The sequence below is a fragment of the Pseudopipra pipra genome, chromosome 19, assembly GCF_036250125.1.
Source record: "Pseudopipra pipra isolate bDixPip1 chromosome 19, bDixPip1.hap1, whole genome shotgun sequence".
NCBI lineage: Eukaryota > Metazoa > Chordata > Aves > Passeriformes > Pipridae > Pseudopipra > Pseudopipra pipra.
The window spans coordinates 7,097,529-7,118,057 of record NC_087567.1 but is presented as its reverse complement, the minus strand read 5'-3'; the positions used below and the strand labels follow the sequence as shown (position 1 = coordinate 7,118,057).

The following is a 20,529-nucleotide window of genomic DNA, read 5'->3' as shown; positions in this document are numbered from 1 at the left end:
AGTTTTACTTATTTATCAGCCTATATTTTCCTGTCTGATCATAGTTACTATTAGTGCAGCTGTTGGCTTGACACCACTTCAGAGATACAGCTCACTCTAAAGGCATAGAAATTCCAGTCTTTTAACAGTGACCTTCCCTGGTGAATATCTCCTGTGTGCTAGCCCTAATAACCATTGGGAGGGGATTTGTGTCTATGGGTTTAATTAAAATTTTTTCACATTTTCTAAACTAGTCTTTAATTTCCACCAAAAACACCTAATATTTAATTTTTTAACAAGTGTTTTTGCAAGAGAGTTATTGTCCTTGATAGCACAATAGCAAGAAACTACAGAATATGCTACTTTTGACTTTTTACCTGTGTGATAATTTTGAAATAATAAACATCCAAGGAACACAACCCCCCCATGCCACAATGGTTTTGAGCTAAAGGCTGGTCCTGCACACAGATTGAGATCTTTGGAAGAGATATAAACATTTTAGCCAGGGAAAGGTCAGGAATATGCCCACTTGTGTCCTCTGGGGTGTGTTACATCACCTATTATTACTTCAAACAATTTTCATCATTACAAGTTTCAAATCCAACTTTAGGCAGCTCATGCAACTCAACACTATGTGTGTTCTAGTCATTAAAATTGCATACAGGAATTCTACCAAGGACTAGCACTTATTCCAAAGAGTAACTGGGAGTAGGGAAATAGTTGTTAAATGCTACCAAACAAGGAAGCAAGAAGTTGCTCAGCCTGATATACCAGAAAATGCATCTATTTCACATCACTGCCTTTTTGCATATTGGGCCTCTGGAGTCATCTGTAAGTGACACCTCAAATTGCTGTGACCATCCAAGGCTGCTGGACCCAGACCAGACACGACCTCACCCCAGCATTTCCCTTAAATTGCTCTCAGACTCACCGGGCCCAGCAGAGCTGACAGTTCATCACAATTTGGGCAGGGAGCATTTGGCAGATTGCTCCTGCAGTGGGAGGCAAAACAAATGAACTCCATTTTCACAGGATCAAAGGTTTCTATGTTGAAGGGAGACGTGGGCACCTTGCTAGCGTGAGGAAGCAATAAAATGTGAGTTATTATCGCAACAGATTTTGCTTCAGAACATTATATGATAGTTTGGGACTTTGCAAGTTGCAGCTCATGAATAGTAAACTGTGATTGATTTGTTTTCCCCACATGGCATCAAATCATCATCATGATATGAGCTCAGCAAAGGCTGCTTTTAATGGAGTGAAGAACTACAGAGATTTCTCAAACTAATGTGGAATAGGAAATCTGGTACATTGAAGATACACTACTAATTATGTAATTAACAGAATCAGCCTTCTTAAATCACTGTGTTTTTAACAGGAAAAGTCTCCACTAGTTTTGATGTTAAGCCTCACTCTCACTCATATCCTCACACAGGGCATTGACCCCACTTTCTTTTTTGTGCACTGTCCCCAGCTGCAGCTGCAGATTTTATTTGCCATTATGAAAAGAAGAGCAGCAGAGAAGGGCATCTGATCTAAAGCAGGTAACACTCCCATACAGTGCACAAGAGAGCACCCAAGCTGGGGAGGCAGACCCCAGGCTCAGGGAGAAGGATGCCTAAATACTGGGTATTAACTGTGGAGCATCCACAGTAACATCTCTGTGATCTAAGCCTGGGGATTTGCTTAAGAAAATCCAAGAGATCTGTGGCCCAGCAAAAGCCAAATCCAGGTATTTCAAATCCCCCATTCCTGTCTCTCTTTCCTTTCCTTTAATACTGTGACAGTTATTAAGGAATATATATATATAGTTATAGTTATGAAAGAAAGGAATAAAATCACCAAAAAAATGCCTCACTGGAAATAGCAATTTCTTTATAAATCACTTCATAAAGAAAACTTCATTCTTGAACAGGCCTGAATTGTGAGAAAATACACCAGGCCTATGTAAGGTGACAGCTATCATCCAATCTGCAGAGGAAAAAGTGATTATTAATTCTATTTTCCCATTGACATGTAGTGAATACCGTGATATTTCTGAGTTATAGCTCTCCTGCAGAAGTCCTGTATAGGAGCTCTGAATGCTTAATGAAACAGAATCACCTTTAAACAGTATCTTATTTCTCATGCATCCCTCAACCCCTTCTTCCAATTCCAAACAACTCTGAATTTCTAATAAGTTTGCTCACAATCACCATATCCCAAGTCAAGAGGTGTGTTGGTAACGTGTTAGTTCAGACAAACACTGCACTGTTGCCTTTGAGGAGGTGACCTACCATCATAATGTGATCATGATGTGGACCAGGCAATCACTGTATGCTCTATTTCTACACAAAGTCCAAAAGGTTTGTTTTCCAGGAGTGGAAATCACCTGCTTCACCCTCCCACAGGGAAACTTTTATTAACCTTTTGTCTGTTGAAAAGTTTGACTCCACTGAAACCACACAAGTTACAAAAATACAGCTGAAAAAAACCACAAACCAAAGTACTCATGTTTTTTCCAGCCATGAGGTTTGCTGTTTAAAAGCAAAGCAAACACATGAGGGCAGTTCAACGCAGTCTGTGGTGGTTTCAGGACCAGCAGTGAGCAGAGGAATGCTAAAATCCTCAGTTCTCATCCTCTTCTACAAAATCTTTCTGCAGCCTTAGTAAACAAGGGTAAGTCACACAAAGATTTGCTCAGCATCTGTTGATAGCTCTAAGTACTCAGCACTTTAAAAAAAAAAGTCAGATTTTGTCTACAAAGAAGGATCTCTTTAAGTGTCATTAATCTGGTGGTTGTTCTAACCTCCTCTGCCAGAACTTGAGGATAATAAACAAAGAAATGTCATAAGAAAAGGGAAATATATCTTTATAAAAACTCTCTCCCTCATTTGCAACGTGAAATGATACTGGAAAAATGCTCTGTTATCACCCACTGCCCCCAGGATATAAACAGAGAGTTTTAATGGATTCATGCAGGAAATCCATGGAAGTTTATCCTCTGTAAACAGCTCTTCTTCCTATTCTATCAAAAGCTATTTCAGCATCAAGCAGCACAACCACCTCCCCTGGTGAATCCAATTTTGTATCTGCAATCACTGCTCCCAGATGGTGGATATTATCAGTCAAGGATCTGTTTTTAATAACAACTTGTTTGATCTGTACAGCCTATTGCAAGGAGCAGATCCCTCAGGCACAAAATACTTTTCACTAATATTTTGCAATTATCATAAAAGGGGTCAGTACTAAACCCAGTCTTGAAGAGATTCTTCACAAGTTTAATTCAAAAAGAGTAGAAAACAAAACCAGATGCTACATTAGAACCAGAAGAACTCCATGCCTTCCAGACCTTTTTAACAGTGGTCTTACTTAAGGGGGGATAAATAAAATATCCATAAATACACACACACACACCACCTGGGCCACCCAAATTTTGTCCTTTAGTTTTCCAGCTGTGGAGGTGTTTTCTCTGCAGTCCATTTTACAGTTTCTTGTTCACAGTCAGGGCTTTAAATTCAGCTAAATTTTTAACATCAGGGAAAAAAAAAATATATATATAATGAGTTTTACACACCTTTGCCACAGGAGATGTGGTGTGGACTGAAAAGTTTAAGTACCACAGGTTGTCCTGTACTGGTGAACCCACTCAGGAAGATATATGGAATAAAGAAAAGTGAACAGGATTTTGTTAGCTAAGCCCTCTTGAATTTATGGGAGAAAACTTCTCTTCCTCACTTTTTATTAGCAGCATCTTTTCAAATGCATAACTCCATCAAGGCTCTCTTCCTGCAGTGCCACTGGTCTTGAACACGGGAGGTTCAAATGAAAACCAGAAGAAAAAAAAAAAAAGAGTAAAACTGAAATGTATTAAGACCCAAAAATAAACAAAATTAACTGTCAGGTCTCCTCAACCACATTTTCACAGAGATGAGAACCATAACTTTTAGAATGTGTTTAATATGTGACCAGGATTTATTAAACAACTTTCCCAGCAGCAAGAAATAGAGTATCACCAATGTAACTTCATATTCTCTGATTTGGTCAATACACAAGGGTTTTTTAAATATCCTTTTTTTCTTTCCAATATACAATTTAATACTAAAAACAGATTCCAATTACATCTCTTCCTCTAACTTGCCTGAACACATTTGGAAGAATTTAGTGTAGAAAACTAATAGAAGGCTAAGTCAGTTTAAAGCTAATCTGGCTCTTGGATTTACAGATGGGTGGCAACATTTCTTTATCAGCCCCACTGGCAAATGTTGAATTCTGGAAGTCTGGATTTCTAACCAACATATTCCCTGAGCCTGTTTTTGCCAGAAATGGGAGAGCTTTTCATGCTCCATCAGTTCATGGCACATCTGCAGCTATCAGGAGAAGGAGCCATAGTCCATGACACCTACTGAAAATAACCTGTGGATTTTTTCTGAATTCTAGGAAACTCTAAAGAAACTCAGAACTTAAAAATTGGTTGTTCTCCAGATTTATAATTCTGTAAAAATGCAAGTCTTATTCTACTGAGTGCAGTGTAAATGAATGGAGCTTCCCAGACCAACCTGCAATTCAATGCTTAGGGGTTTGTTTGTATATACACATACAAGTACACATTTTATACATACATTCATATATAAATATAAATGAAGTCAGTTCCCAATTTCATATCAGCATGCTTTGAATTTCAATAAATCTCTTCAGGGCAATTTCAGGTTATGAATACAGAAGACAAGTTCTGTGACACATTTTCAGAGCTATATTCTCATTTAAGCATCCTTTATTTCCTGCCCTTCAATTTAAGTATAAAAACCCTTCCTGGTTTCCTGTTAGATCAGACTCTTGATCAGAAACCAATAAGAAGTAAAAACACAAAAACATTTACCCTGCAATGAATCAACTCTCTATATTGAAGTGTATCACCTGTCAATACATAGTAACGTGTAGTGCAAAACAGACAGTATGATAAGAATTTTAAGAACCTAAATTTAAAAAAGAAAAAATAAAAGCACATCAGAATTAGTGTTCACAGAAGATCAGATGTGTCCCAGCACAAAGGGATGGGGAGGCACACAAAGCAACAAGAAAGAAATTCTAAGTATATTCTTAATACCGAGAATTGTCAGCTAAAACCTTGTAAGAAGGATTTTTTTTCTTTTAAAAGGAGTCAAGGCATTGTGGTTTTGAGTCAGCAATCATGAAAAGCCCTGCCCTCAGGGTACACACAACTGCACAGAGCAGCACAGGGAGGGTGAAGGGGTTGATCACACAGAAGAAAAGTCTATTCAAGATTCATGTACCTTCTCCATGGAGACACACATCAATGTTCTTTATTTGTAAGACCTGGGTGTACACTCAGAACTCTGTCCTGATGGGTTAGGACAGCAAGAAGTGTGTGTTACAACATCAATATTTCTGCCCTGATAACACAGGGGATCTCATAGAGCTCAGCCCTGCCTGTGCAGTTCCCTCATGTTCTTGTGTACCCATGTCACAGGAAAAACTAAACTACTTGCAAAGATAGGATGGGTGGATTTTGCATCAGTGCCTATAAATTTGAAGCAGAAAAAAATACCAGGTTTTGGGATACAGAGAGCTCTATTATCAGTCAGCTGCCCTCACTCCAAGGGACCCCAGTTTCTCCACTTCGTCAGAACATTCAGTTTGTGGAACAAACAGCGAATTTGTGCAGCTCCTCATCACACAGCTCTGCTGCCCAGTTCCCTCAGTCACTCCTGCTCCCAGGAAAGATCACTCAAGAAACCAAAAACCCATGTAATTAAGGGTGCTATTACCCAATGGCCATGGCATTAGGTAATCTTAGTTTATAATGGTGACATTATTCATCTTTGCAGGAGCTTACCAATGTATACAAACCCTTGAAATAATTTTGTGTTTCTATTACAGACTTTTAATCAAAGTCCTTTCACTGAAATCCAGCCAACTCATTTCCCACTATTATAAAAGCCCGTGAAATGCTCAGTTTTTATTATGTGATGATACCTTTTACAAAAGCTTAGCAAAAACAACAGTAACCACTAAAACAGCCCCTTAAGAGAGGCTCAAATCTATGCCTAGTAAAAGGGTTTATAATTATAGCTGCATTCATCAAAACAAATCTATTAAGTAAACAAATTGCAAGCACAGAATGTTCAGCTCTTATGGAGCTTTCCTTTATGGTTAGCCCAGCACTGGCAGAATTGGACACATTAAAACTCTTACAAACTGTGAAGGAGAAATTCCTCTCATGAGTGAAGTCATGCAGATGATTCCCAGCTGGATAATTTTCATTTTTCATGTTGATATTTCTTGTGCTCGGGGGACATTGGCAGCACAGCATGCAATGGATGGGGAAAAAGCTGAGACCACCACTCTTAATAGCCCCTAAATTCTTTTTAAAAAATTGGTTCCAGCTCATGTGTGTATATATATACACACATATAATATAAATATAATACACATATAAAATACATATAAAAATAAAGTGGATTTGGGCATTCCTTATTGGTTAAAGAGGTTGAGAGAGAGAGAACTGCAAGGGATACCACAGGATGCAAGGAGATGGGGATCTATGCTCCTCAGGCTCATCAGAAGCCTTTGCTGCAGAAGAACTTGTTCTCACAAAAGTTATCTGAACAATCTGATCCCCAATTCCCTAAGGAGACCAAACAGACCCACAAGGAGAAAGATTGAGATGTGGTGGGAGAGAACAGTTTCACTGCTTTCCCCAGCACGTGTATTTATTCAGGGAAAATTACTCCCCACTCCCAATTAAAAGCTTACCAGGTTCAGATTTCACATACCAGTCTCCCTTTAAGTTTTTTGAACAGATGGTCACAATAAGAAGCCGCCTTAATTCCGTGGATAAAAACGCCCCTTTGTTGCAGGGAAGAGAAACATTTTTCCAACCACTTTTATCTTTTGTCATAACTGAGCAGCAACTGAAACGAGCAAAAGGGACCTGCAGATCTCTGGGCTTGCAGGTTTCTGGAGTTATTTTTGCAACCCAAAAACCCAAATGTGGTCTTTGGATTAGAGGACAGAAATGGGATCAGCAGCTGGAGAGTCATTTTCATGGCTCAGGGGATTTGCTGTGCACCACTGGTCAAATCTCTTAACCACTCTGGGCCTCACTTGCTTGTATAATCGGGTTGCTAACACTTCATAGCCCTTACTGTCATGGGGGTAAAGCATTATTAAGGCACTTAAAGATCCCCATAGCAAGGCACTCAGAGCAAATACAAACTATACAATTACTGCCCTAACAGCATTGTAGTCCTCAGCATTTACTGTGTTACTGGTGAGAGTTAGGACATGATCCCTCTGGGTTTGGCTTTTGGAGCTCTAAAGCCACCGTGACACTGTGACAGGTTTCTCAGTGCTGCCCTGCCTGGTCTCAGCAACGAGGCAGCAAATTTCTGGTGCAGAGCAATAGAAGTTTGCCACAGGTCACCACCACAGGATTTGTGTCTAATTCCCCCACTGAAAACACACCACAGGTGTCCTGTACTCACTGACTGTGCAGCCTATTGTTGCCGCATGTTTGGCTTCGTTCTGTGGTTTGTTGCTCTTTTTTGGTTTGGTTTTTTGTTTTGGGGGGGGGGGGGTGTTCAGGTTCTTTGGTTTGTTTTGTTTTGTTTTTCCCCAAACACAACATTTGATAGTTCTGAGTTTTCTTCAAAATTCAAGAGCACTCAAACCCTGCAAATTTTTTGCTTAACCTCTATGAAAGAGCAAAGGCTATAAGCTGGTCTATTTGAGAAGCAATTTCCTCCTTCCCTATCCCTGATTAACCAGCCTGTCCTCAGCCTGGTACCAATCAAGTGTCTAAGGAAGAACAGGTCTAGAACACTCCTGGGGTAGGTCCATTCTCTAATGCAGGTGCCCAAGCTCCTGAGCTATTTCCCCTTCTTTTCCATGTTGCTGGTGGGTCAGAGTAGGACAGAGAGAGCTGACTGTGTATGGGAAAGTCCTCAGGAAGTTTAAGCCAGTAAGGAAAGCTTAACTACCCTCTAACTCAGGAGATATACAAAGGCAAACCATCTATGAGTTTCTTGGAGTGCTCCCAGCACTCCAAAACTGATGGTACTTCAAACCCTTGCTCTACCATTGCCACACCCTTGCGAGAAACCAGCAAGGGCCATCAAGAGAGGAAGGGGGTTTCTATTAAATTATCAAAACTATCAAAAACCCCAGTTCTTCTCAGCTGGCAGCAGAGAAAGAAAGGCTGCCTGTGTTTTTCTGGCAGTTTTTAAAGAAGAAATTCACAGTTTAGAGTCTCAAAATAACTTTAATCCCAGGCACATTAAAAAAATACCCCAATGCTATGACAACACAGGAGACTTAGCAAGAGATAAGCAAATTTTGTTTAATACATTTTCACAAGAGAACACACTGCTACACCAAATTCCACATAGCCAGCTCTGCATTTATAAACCATGAGCAAAGTCATGAAGATTAGATTTATTTTTTTTTGCCCCTTTTATTTAAAACTGAGATTCCCATGGTTCCAAGAGCTCAGATTTTAGTGAGATCAGCAAGCCCTGCTAGACTGCCATCACTGCAATCAGCTTAACTGCCAAGGAACGTGCAGCAAAGCAGTCCCAGACTCCTTCCCCTCTGCTCAGTCAACTTCATTTCTGAGGCTGCCTGCTGCCTTTTTTTAAAAGTTGAGTTATTGCACCATCCCTGAGGTGGCCGCCTGCTCTCGGTGTAAAAATAGCCGTGGTGTTTCCTAGGTACCCACAGATACAACCTCACACTCATTTCTTCAGGAAAAGAGAGTGTTATCCCCATCTTGCAGGAGACATGGGGAAGCACCACTAGTTTAAATGACTTGCTCAAGGTCACAGAACAAAAATTAGCAAGTCCAAATCTGAGTCCACTTCTTCTGTTCCCCAGCCCGTGGTGATCTCTCTGCCCTGATCCTGTATCCCTGCAGCTGTAATGTTTCTATAACCAGTAGTATTTTTAAATACAGATTAGCAGCTATAAAAAGATCCAAACTAAGAAGCAACATTAAAATTTACTACTTTTGACCAGAAGCATCAATATACTTTTTTTTTTTTTGCAGTGGGGACCCCACTAGATCCACATAATATTGTCACTGGTTGCCACTTGAAATTCCTGTGGCTGGCAGAGCCAATCAGTTCAGCAGTTGATGTATAGTTGTTGGAGATTATTTGACATTTGCTGCTTCAACCTTGACCCTTTAAATAAAACAAAATTCTCTTAATACCACTGAGGTGGTTCCTCCAGGTAGTACAGGAATAGGTAAAGCTATCTAAATGCACATGAGCTGATTTAATCATATTTGTAAGAAGAAGGGGGGAAAAAAAGAAGAAGGGGGGAAAAAAAGAAGAAGGGGGGAAAAAAAGAAGAAGGGGGGAAAAAAAGAAGAAGGGGGGAAAAAAAGAAGAAGGGGGGAAAAAAAGAAGAAGGGGGGAAAAAAAGAAGAAGGGGGGAAAAAAAGAAGAAGGGGGGAAAAAAAGAAGAAGGGGGGAAAAAAAGAAGAAGGGGGGAAAAAAAGAAGAAGGGGGGAAAAAAGAAATTAAAGAAGAATGAAACAAAGCTGATCCTTAACCAGGAAAAAAAGAAACCACATGAATTTATTTTATAACTGCAGGCTAAAGTCATATTAGCTCCATTGAAATTGTAGTATATGCTGGTACCAGAAGGAATTACTGCAAAAGGCTCAAATCCTAAATCAAGCCCTGCTTCAAATAAAGTCACTGGTGACAGGAGGAAATACTCTGAAGATGTGTAACCCTGATGGATACACAAATAATGGGAAGGGTTGGCCCTGCACCTGCATAGAGGTGACCAGTACTAAATTGCCTACAACAATGTAATTGTCCCATAATATTACTCATATTTTTAAACCAGAATCTGCTGAAACAGCACAATTTTTCACATTTCACGAGAGCTGCATTAAAGGCTCCATTTGCTGTAAATGAATTCTGTTCATGTCATCAAGTCTGACCTTCCGTCCCTCTTCCATATCTTTCTATACACATTTTGTCATTAATCTCCAAAGCATCACCTACAGTCCACATGTGCTATTTAACATCACTACAATACTGCAGAGCTCTTAGTTTCATCATCCCAGCATAACTAAAATATGAATTGCTGGAGAAAAATATTGTGATTTAGCAATATTCAGGTTTTTGTCATGGCTGTTGAAATATTACATTGAAGAGTTAGATTTTCCTCCCAGAAATCAACAAGGATGCTTTGAATTTACATTACAGCAAAACCTAAACAGGAAAAAAAAACCCAGCGTCCATTTACTTGTGTTCATTGTCACAGAGCAAGTTTGACAGTGGTTGAAAAGATCTGGTTTTGTGACCTGGGGATAAGTTTCTCACATGAAAGGATCAATGCATTCTGAACAAACTTCATTTTTCTTCAGCTTCACTCTACATACAAATAAAAATCACTTTGCAAGAGTTTGGTGCAGACCACAGGACAAGAGGAGTCCACCCACTGCTGCAGGGCATCACCCAGAGTAAAAATATTCGGGAAGCAAACCAGATCATCTGGATATTTAACTCCATAGACTTTCAGCAGAGTATTTTAATTATCTTCAGACTAAAGCCCCACTCTTGACACTAACTAATACTTCAAAACATACTTGTATTTCTGGACTGATGCACAGCCCTATCCCATTGCCTCTGGTGAGCACAATGCACACGAAATTTGGGAAGCTATGCTCAGCTGAGCCTCACGTGAGCCCAGGTTTTATGATGGACAAGAGAAGAAAGATAAGCTAACACTGAAAAACAGGTGCAGCACCCGATTTGAGCCACTTTTTTTGTTTGAAAAACCTTTTTAAGAATCCTCAGGAGAACTCTAATTGCCATTGCAAACATGGCGAAGCAATGGGTTCCAACAAAATTTAACATTTATATTTTAAATGGACAAGCTGCAGAACAGGTGAAGTCCTTAACTGCACCTAAACAGCAGTACTGGCAGAAGACTGAGAAAACACTTAAAATGTTTTCAGGGCAGGGGAAGAAAAAAAAACATGACTGCTGATTTAAAATCCCTTTTATGGCTACATTTATTGCTGTTCTTATTGTAATGTCTAGGCTTGCTCTGCTGCATGAGCCTCAGGCCTCTCTTCCCATCAACTTCAAACAGGGAATTTATTACAGAAATAAGTGTGGCTTTCGCCCAAAAAAGTACACTCAGAACAGTGCTAACTGTGAGCAGCCCTAAATACAGAATGCTCACAGCATAGCCCATTAAAAGCCAACCTAACCAAGTTAATAAGCAACATCCCAGCTACTGAAAACACTCAACAGCGTATATTTTCTTTACAAAGCTGCAATTTATTTTCAAATCATCAATGTCATCATGTGTGAAAAGAATTCCAGCTGTCCAGAGGTTGGATGTTTCGCTGGTGCCAACAGGTCCCTACCCTCCCTGTGCATCTGGTGGAACCCTTATTAATGGGACATCAGTTGGATTTCAGGTGCACAGGATCAGAACAACCAGGAATAAATGGTGTAGCATGCCTAGGGACAGGCTGCCTTTCAAGCCAGTGACAGCTGAAACAGCCTGGCTTTGGTGTCTTTAAGGGTCAGAGATAAAATGGGCCCTCAGCAGCTGGAGAGGAGTCCCAGGGCAGGGGATGTTTTTAACCTCTGCTGTGAGTTTCCAACAGAGGAGAACAGGAGATGATAAAAATGAGGATGTAACGAGCCACTGTGTCTTGATGGCTCGAGATAGACTTGACACTGCCAGGACAGCCATATCAGCCTGAAATTGTGCCAGCTCTATTAGGGAGCACAAACCACACTCCATTCAATGTCAAAAAGGAAACAAAATAGAGATGTGCTCTGGGTACCAGCTATGGCAGAGATACAGATAAGGAGTGTTCTGCATTCAGCTCTGAATCTGAGCTTTTCACTTTCCTGACCTTGGTGACAGTTTGGATCCCACAAAACTGAGAGGATTTAATTCCTGTAATTCCTTGTAATTAAAGAAATGAAACAAAATACTGGTTCTTTAGTCTTTTCATAACTGCCATATTCCAATCAAGAGAAAGCTATTTCTTTCAAGACTTTCATGTTTACTATGCCTTGAGTCCTATTCTATAGGTCTAAACTTGAGACACCTGTAAAACAAGATGGAGATTCTGGCACTGTTACAGTTCATATGTAGGCTTTTCAGAGTTTAGGAATTTTTTTACTGGGGAAAAAAAATCAATATTTAGAGCTGACACTTATTTGAGCTGTTTATTATATATTACTAATTTATTGTTAGATTCAAATTTTTCACTAGGTCCAGAGATGCTTCTTTGACATCCCACACTGTCATCTGACCTCTTGAGTTCTGATTTCTCCCTCTGATTCTATTTTACTCTCCTGCATTGCCACAGGGCCACCCCTGTCTCCCTACTCCACTACATGGCCTTTTTGTCCACTCTCCACACAAATCTGGACCAGAACATCGAGCTGATGGGTCCAGGAAAGGAAACAGCACTGCAAGTTTCTGGCTGCAGAGAAGAGGAAAAGACCCACATGGGGAATAAAAAACCAGCAGGCACATCAATTGATTCCTTTTTTCCAGTTATTCATTAAAATATGCATATATTTAGCCTATCAATATCATACAGGCTCCTCAAACAACCAGAAAATGTCATTCTTTCTGATTTCAGTCTGGCACAAGTTCAAACTTGCACAAATTGATCACCCCAGAAATAACAATGCCATGACAACAGTTCAGGGAAAGGAGCTAGAAAGCCTCTGTATGGTGTTACAGCACAGACTCAAAGCTAATGGAAATACTCAAAAACAAGCTAGACTTGCTCCTGCTGCTGCTATTTGTATAGTTAACTGTTTTCCCAGACTCACAAGGTAATTAGTATATTTACAAACATGCTGCTTAAAAGCAGAGACCCCTCACGCCCTGCTTTGATTCTGGAGTAAAGTGCAGCTGCCCAAAGCACACCCAGTCCAGCTAATCTGTACATCCCTGGTCATGTCCTCACTGTCCCATCGTGACAGCTCACATCAGACAACAGACTGGACATCCTACTGGGTGCTTTGTATTTTAACAGTGTCATGGGTAGCTCTGGCAATTCTGTAAGTTTAAAAAGTGACCCAAATAAACCCCTCCTTGTCAATGTATAACACCCAGTTATATCAAGGTTCCTATACCTGGAATGCAATCTGGATCCAGTCTTTTCCTCACACTGTTTTCTTCCCTCAAGACATGATAGGGTAAAGTATAGCCTGTTCTTCCTGTGCTTCCCCAAACTTCTTTTGCAACCATTTCTTCTAGAAGGTGACACAGGGGGACCACTAAGTACCAGATACACTGTTCATCCCTATTTTGGGGGACACAAGTGCCTTCTCCTGCACATGAAATGGAACAACAAGGAGGCACTTAAAGGCTGAATCCCATCTCTACCAGGACAACAAGCCTGTGGGCTGGATCAGAGCCTTTCAAAGAGATGGGCACAAGCACAGGCAGCCAAGAGACTCTGCACACCCATGGAGTGGAGGCTGTGAGCAGGATTTCCAACCAAGCTCACCTGAAAGGCTGCCCACTCCAGAGCAGCACACCCCTGCTTCAGAGGATATCAGCCTCTGCAACATATCCTCAACTTCCATTCATTCCTGCAGCCACATGAAGTGATGCCTGACCTTTGTAGATTAAGAGAAGCAGAGTGAGATGCAGAGAGAGGTGTTTTAATGCCGTGATCACGCTGTTTGGGCTCTCAAATCCCTACAGAAGAGGCCAACACTAACTGTTGTTTCTGTAACAGTTTCATCAAAATCAGCACACAGCACCACAAGCCAGCTCTGATAACACTCCCATATCCATTCACACAGCAAGAAAAATGGGGAGAAAGGAGAGGAGCTATTTTGCAGGATGTGAAAATGGAGCCTATAGCAGTGACGTACTGCAGAACTTGTTATTTTCTCTGTAGAAATATTTCATGTCATGCCTCTGACCCGTGAAAATAGTTTAACAGGGAACATTCCAAACTGATTTTTACAGTTATTTTTTTGGCCTCAGGACTGAAGTATAAAAGTAACCAGACAATTTGTGCAGCTTCTGGTAAAAAAGATGAAATAAAAAAAAAAGGCTGCTATTAAACAGCTTTATAGTGACTACAGTATGCTGGAATCATCATACGTATATTAATATAATAATGCTGCCTTCCACTTGCCTCAGCCCTAAAGTGATAAACTGGAAAAAGTTATCCCAGCAATTGCCTGAAGCAGTGAAGAGTATATTTACATACAGCACAGGGCATTTGTGGGGTTTAGTGAGGGAATACCATTTAAACAAACACATGCACATTTTACATATACATTGCACAGCACCTTTCTCTGCCTGCTGTACCATTTATATTTTATAGGAATCTTCGCAGCTCTAGGAGCCCAGTGTTAATTTAAACACTGCATCCTGCAGAGAAGGATGTCATTTGGATGTTTTTGCTCTGTGATTGCCATCTTGTGGCCACAGAAACCCGTCCTGCTCCCTGTTGGCTGCTCCAAAACAAACCCATCCTGGAAAAGGTAACCTTTTGGCTACTCCTTGAACTGCAAGGGATGATTTAGAGCTTTGGCTGTCAAAAAGACAGGTTGTGGTGTCTTGGTGAACAGCTCAGCCAAAGCCCCCAGCCCTGTGCACGTAAATATTGGTGAGGAAGGATGAAGGGGCAGGAGCTGACCCTGCTTTCCCAAGAGCAGGGGAACTGCCTCTGGTTGGTACCACTAATGATATGTTAAAGTCATCGTTTGATGACAAATTAAGCATAGCTGAGGTCACACTGGAAGTCACTATAAGAAAAGAATTCAGCAATTCCCACAATACGACCCTCTATCCTTACACCATCCCACCTGGGAAAGCACACATATATTGCTTTAAGTGCCATTTAGCATCTGTTGATTGAAACCACATGAAATACTGTTTGATGAGCATCTAGTTGCGCTTAAAAAAAAACATCTCTTCAAATATATACATTTCAGAATATACTGGCTGGGATTCACACGCTGCTACACAGTGTAAGCAGAGAAAAAATAAATAATTCTATTAAAATTACTACCCACAGAGTGCCTTGCCGTGAGTTTAGGGCATTTCATAGAGAGAGACACCACATATCTGAAGCCAAATGAGACTTTTCTGCTGTGGTTATAAAATTTATCATGCAAAACATCATTTTATCCATGCCACCAACTGAGTATTTTGATCCTTGCTCTCAGACTCATTGTGTAGTTTAGCACATCTCCAGCATGAAATATGAATACATTGTAATTCCAACAACCACAAAACCCAGAGGCTGGAGCTTGGAAGGATTCCCAGCAAGAACTGTGAGGCAGAAAAATCACCCAAACTCTTTAATGCTCATTAAAGGGACAAATGTAATTCAGTCTTAAATTTCACTAACAGGTTTCAACCAAAAGGGAGCCTTAAGGCTTCCTAAAGCAGAGCTGAAAGGTTAAACAAACAAACAAACCCACACAAACCCAACAACAACTTCTCCTTTAGAAAGTGCTCTCTAGATTGGGCACCCTTCTAGATCCCCAAGTCTGATGAATCTCCTTTTGTGTTCTGGTCTTTTCTGAAAGCATCCGCCTTACCCACCCCACAGGAGATTTTTATTTTAAGAATTCTTATTTTAATATGCGCTTGCAGGTGCTATACAGAAAAAATAGTTTAAAAAAACCACCACCTCTATATCCCAAGGACTCATAAGAAGGGAGACACATGCAGATAAAGGCTCTTCCTTGGCTCTCCCAACAGCTGTTCTACCCCAGTTTTTGTATCCTCTAGGGTTTCTCTGATTCTGCCCAATTATGCCAGTTCTAGCAATAAATTATAGCAGCCTACACATCTTACCCCTTCTATGGGTATACATAGACCACTATGGCTACAGCAAAATACCACAAGACATTTTTCCCTATTTCATCCCCATTCTGGGATCTTCCAGCCTCTTTTAGCCCCTCCTTTTCCAAAGAAATGTCTGGAGAAACAGAAACATCTGTTAATGGTACCAAACCCTTTCAGCCAGGGAATGGCATTTGCAATCTCACAGCACAGATCAATATGTAAGTGTTTTCAGAACAAAAACAACTTAATTATTCCACCCAAGGCTCACACACAAAGAACAGACTCGGTTTAATTATTTTTGGGGAGACCATTTATTTGTTCAAAGAAGAAAACACCAAGACCAAATACATTAGGTAGAGTTTTGTCTTTAGATCAGCACTAACCCACCGAGCACAAACCAGGAGGGATGCTTCAGGCTCACCCTCATTTACCTCCTCAGAGACAGGAGAGAGCAAAATCTACAGTTAAGCCTGTTGCAAATTGCAAATGGAGAAAGGACCACACACATACACACACGAACACCACTTTCCTCCTCCCTTCAGGAGCTCTCAGCCTCTCCTCCCTGCTCTCACTACTGAGCTGAGCAGAGGACATGGAGACCTTAAAGTTCCCTCCTCCCCCCTGGAGAACAACAATCCATATGAAGTTCATGAAGAAGCACTACAAAGCTTCAGGCTGGCAGTTTTTCCCCATCTCTTTCTAAAGCTCCTGTGTGAGCAGTGAGAACATCGAGCTTGGGTTGCAACCCAAGCTGCTCCTTATTCATCTCCCTTATGACATTTGTAGCTTTGACACCCAGCCAAACCCACCCAATTAGTGAGTCTCTCCTACAGCACAGATACTCCAGAATGCTCAGATCAGACTCAACTTGTTTGCAGATGAAAGGCAGCAGAATATTAAGTGTGGATTTCCCTCTTTGTGAAAAAGGGACTTCAATTGTAAAAAAAATAAAAATAAAAATAAATAAAAATAAAGCTTTGCAGTACATTAGAAAAAAGTGAGGAAAAGCTGTATTTGAAGAGGCAACTAGTAACAGATGTAATCAAAACAGCCACTCACAATACCACATCAGATCTGAGGTAGCTGTGTCTCAGAAATCCAGGGACAGAGCAGCAAAGGGCAATGAGGGAGCCCAGGGCCATCCCTGCATCCACACATCTCCAGTGCTGCACAGGAGCCAGCAGCCACTACTGTCTCTGCTTCAGGAATTCCCTGAAAACAACAGGGGGTGCTGTTTTAACCCTTAAAGGTTTTCTTTTAAGTGACCTAAACCGAAGAACTTCTTACAGTAGACAGAACTCAGATCCACTGGCCAGAAGAAGGTTGTTAAGAGGGGTCTATAAACACCCTCCACACACAGTTGCACCCTTGCAGAGCAGGGACTTTCCTCCAGCCTTGGAGCCTCATCCCTCAAGCTGCTCTAGTTCTTCAAAAAACAACTCTTTCAGTCCCCTGAGAGGACAAGCAGCAGCCTACCCCCAGTCACCCCAGTATCAGCTGTCCCCACTGGGCCCTGCTCCCTCCCCAGGGAGGAGGCAGCTCCAGGGATCAGGCTGGTCCCTCTCCCCTTTGGAACAACCAGAAGAAGGCAAAGACAATCTTCCCCTCGACTGCCCAGACACTCCCTTCCCTAAAGGAAATTAAACACACAAACCTCAAAGCAAACAGAGCTGATATATTCCATCAGTCCTATTCAGAAAGGTTCTCTCAAGTTCAAAGAAACCAAGGTCTCCGAGTTGAAAGTCATAATTAAAATCAAGCTTTGGAGGCTGTGGATGGCTGGGATTGGAACAAACACCCTCTGACCTCACGACCACTTTATCCCCAGGGAATGGAGATCTTGGAATTATATCTCAGTCTCTTGGCAATCAAACATCAAGGGGGCAAAGTCACAGAGACACACCGTGGTCACTCCCCAGCCCCAGTGCAGCATCCAGAGGATTTACCCCACAGAAGTGATGGGGACATGAACAATTCCAGCAATGAGCATTGTTTAAACAAAGTAACACAAAGGTCTCCCTCTGAGGGACCACACAAATCATAAGCTGCCTTTCTCAAGGACGTTCAAAACGCAACAATGAAACTTCTATCAAAGAAAGATAAACACTAACATGGGATTAGCCATGTCCAGCACTTTGACATGTGATGTGATCCAAAATATTGTGAGCAGCAGGAACAGTCAAAGAAATCCTAAGTACACTGATGTTGTTTTCCCTTTAATTTCAAGAGGTCCAGAAACAGAAAAAATTAGTCTTATCCTCCAGATTCTCCCTTCCAAGTGTGACCTCAGAAACATCAGAAAGAGGGTTAGTTCCATTTTGTGTATGATTTCCTTGGAAGATTTTCCCACCTCTTGTAAGATTAGGGCAAAAAAACCACCCTCCAAATTATTTATTATTAATTTAGTTGGAAGAGGAGAACAGAAGGTAAACATCTTTCCTAATAAACTTCCAGTATTCTGTCAGTGATGTTGACTGTTGCTACTAGTAACACATCCTGTCAAGCAAAGAATTCCTTTTAATTGGCTTTTTGTGTGTGTGTGAACAGTTTGTTTCTGCAGATCTTTTACACATCAACATAAGGCAAGAACTGCAGTGCTTGAAAGCCAGGTTGCTGTAAACTACCAAAGGTGACAGTCTTCTTGAAATTATTTAAGTGACTTTTTTTCTACCAATAACAGCATCCATAAAACCACCTGATAACCTTTTCTTTGATCAGCTTTTTGACTGCCCCAAGTTCGTATTAGTTCTAACTCAGCACTGGTGTAGGATCAAGGTCTGTGTTTAATCTGGCTACCTAGTTTAAATTAGAACTACTTTATCATGACTATATTACATTCCAAAGGACTGGGCTGGTACCTGTTTCACTTACCTAGGACAGCAGTAATTAAAACATTTTTCCTCTCTGTTACAAGTTTCTTTATCAAGATTAAATGCCATTCTTATAATACAAATGAACACACCTAAAGGTTGTGTGTTCTCTGACACATGGTTAATCCACTGAGGTCTAATGTGGTGAAAATAAAATGTTACATGTATTTTCTATAGGGTTTAAAAGTTCAGAATACAAAACCACAGTGTGATACAGCAAACAAAACGAGAAAGAGCAAACAGTGCAATCAGAAATGAGAAATAAAAAGTGATGAAAAAGAAATCAAAGGAAAAGAATTAATTGCCTCTATGACCAGGCTCAGTTTACAGCCTGAACCTCCTGTTCACACTGACAGACCCCTGTTCAGGGGCAGCACTTTGCTCACACCACCCCTGGCACTGCCTCAAACAGTATTTGCTGTTAAATGCTTATCAACATGCAAAGGGATCTGGACAGATTTCTTATTATGAATTTACTTCTGGTAACACAATATTATCTCAAACACTCCAAACAACCAAAAAAGGATCATTATTTCTTAAAAAAAAAATACCAAAACAACTACACACACACACACCAAAAAAAAAAAAAAAAGAAAGAAAGAAACAAACAAAAGGACTCAACCAAAATTTCTCTAAAAGCTTCATTTGGTCTGAGGAGATTAAAAAAACCCAAAACAACACAAAAACCAAACCCACAAACCACATAATGGGGAATGGGAAACTGTTGGTCTGGGTCCTTTTATTCCCATTTTCGCATTATGTAACATCCTGATTCCAAACCAAATATTTAGAAAATTGATTTTCCATTGAAAGGTTCAGTAAGATGAACAGGAAAACACAAGTGCCATCATGTGGCACCAAAGTGTGTAAAACTCATATTTATTTTCTCTAAATGTATAGTATTATTAAACACATACACATAGTAGGAAAATCTTACAATTAAAAATATTTGTAAATATGTCCCAGAAATCCTCTGAACTTACAATGTCAAATTTCAGGGCTATCAGCCCACAATTAATTCAGTGTGTTACAGAAATGGATTGTAGTCCCACTCTATCACCAGCTTCAGAATATTTCATCATAAAGGGCTATTTTTTTCCTGAAGATTTTTTATCCAAAGAGACAACAAACCAGAAGCATCGTGGAACAGGTGCTTCTCTAGACACCAGAAAGCCACAGTCAATTATGCACATAACTACGAGCAATTCTAACTTTGAAGAGACTTCAAATGAGGAAATATAGTATTGAATTAAAATCAAGTTTAAAAAATGACATTTAAAATTTATTTTCTTTTAGGGTTTTTTCTTCTACTGCTCCAGATGAGTCTTTGTATTCCTACTGTATCCCCTCCTGTGACAGGAAACCACAGCATAATTATCCCTTTTATCAAACCACAAGTTTTATCTTAAAACCAGATAAGGTTTCTGTCTTCCACAACTGCAACAGGAAGCCTGTTGCTAAACCTCATTACATCAACTATTACAAACATCTTTCTTCTTTCATCATAAGTTTGTCTATAAACAGTGACATGGATAAATAATTGTTTCTTCACATCACTTTGTCCTTCTATTTGGATACCACATTTATTTACTCTTCTGAGAGAGCTTTGCCCAGGACATCACCAGCTTCTCAAACTCATGATATCAGAATTTCCCTGCAGCCTTTTAGGTTCATTACCCACTCAGGTTCCATTTCCTTGCCCAAATTTCCAATATTAATACACAGATATTGCTGGGTAACCACTTTTCCCTGACCTTAGGCAGAACTTGGAAGCAAGGCATTGTATGTACACAAGAGAGCATTAAATGGGTATAGATTATGAAGCAAAAGTTTTCAACAGTAACAAATACACAGT

At 40.4% G+C, this 20,529-nt stretch overlaps 1 long non-coding RNA gene across 2 annotated transcripts; it reads left to right on the top strand.

Moving 5' to 3' along the window:
* Positions 1-17,726: 17,726 nt before the first annotated feature.
* LOC135424425 (uncharacterized) lies at positions 17,727-20,194 on the top strand. 2 transcript variants are annotated; one of them, XR_010435216.1, is made up of 3 exons: positions 17,727-17,806; positions 18,032-18,110; positions 19,971-20,194. It is a non-coding gene; the product is annotated as an uncharacterized LOC135424425 (long non-coding RNA). The 2 variants fall into 2 exon arrangements; XR_010435217.1 differs by lacking the exon at positions 19,971-20,194 and adding an exon at positions 18,352-18,435.
* The last annotated feature ends 335 nt before the right edge of the window (positions 20,195-20,529 follow it).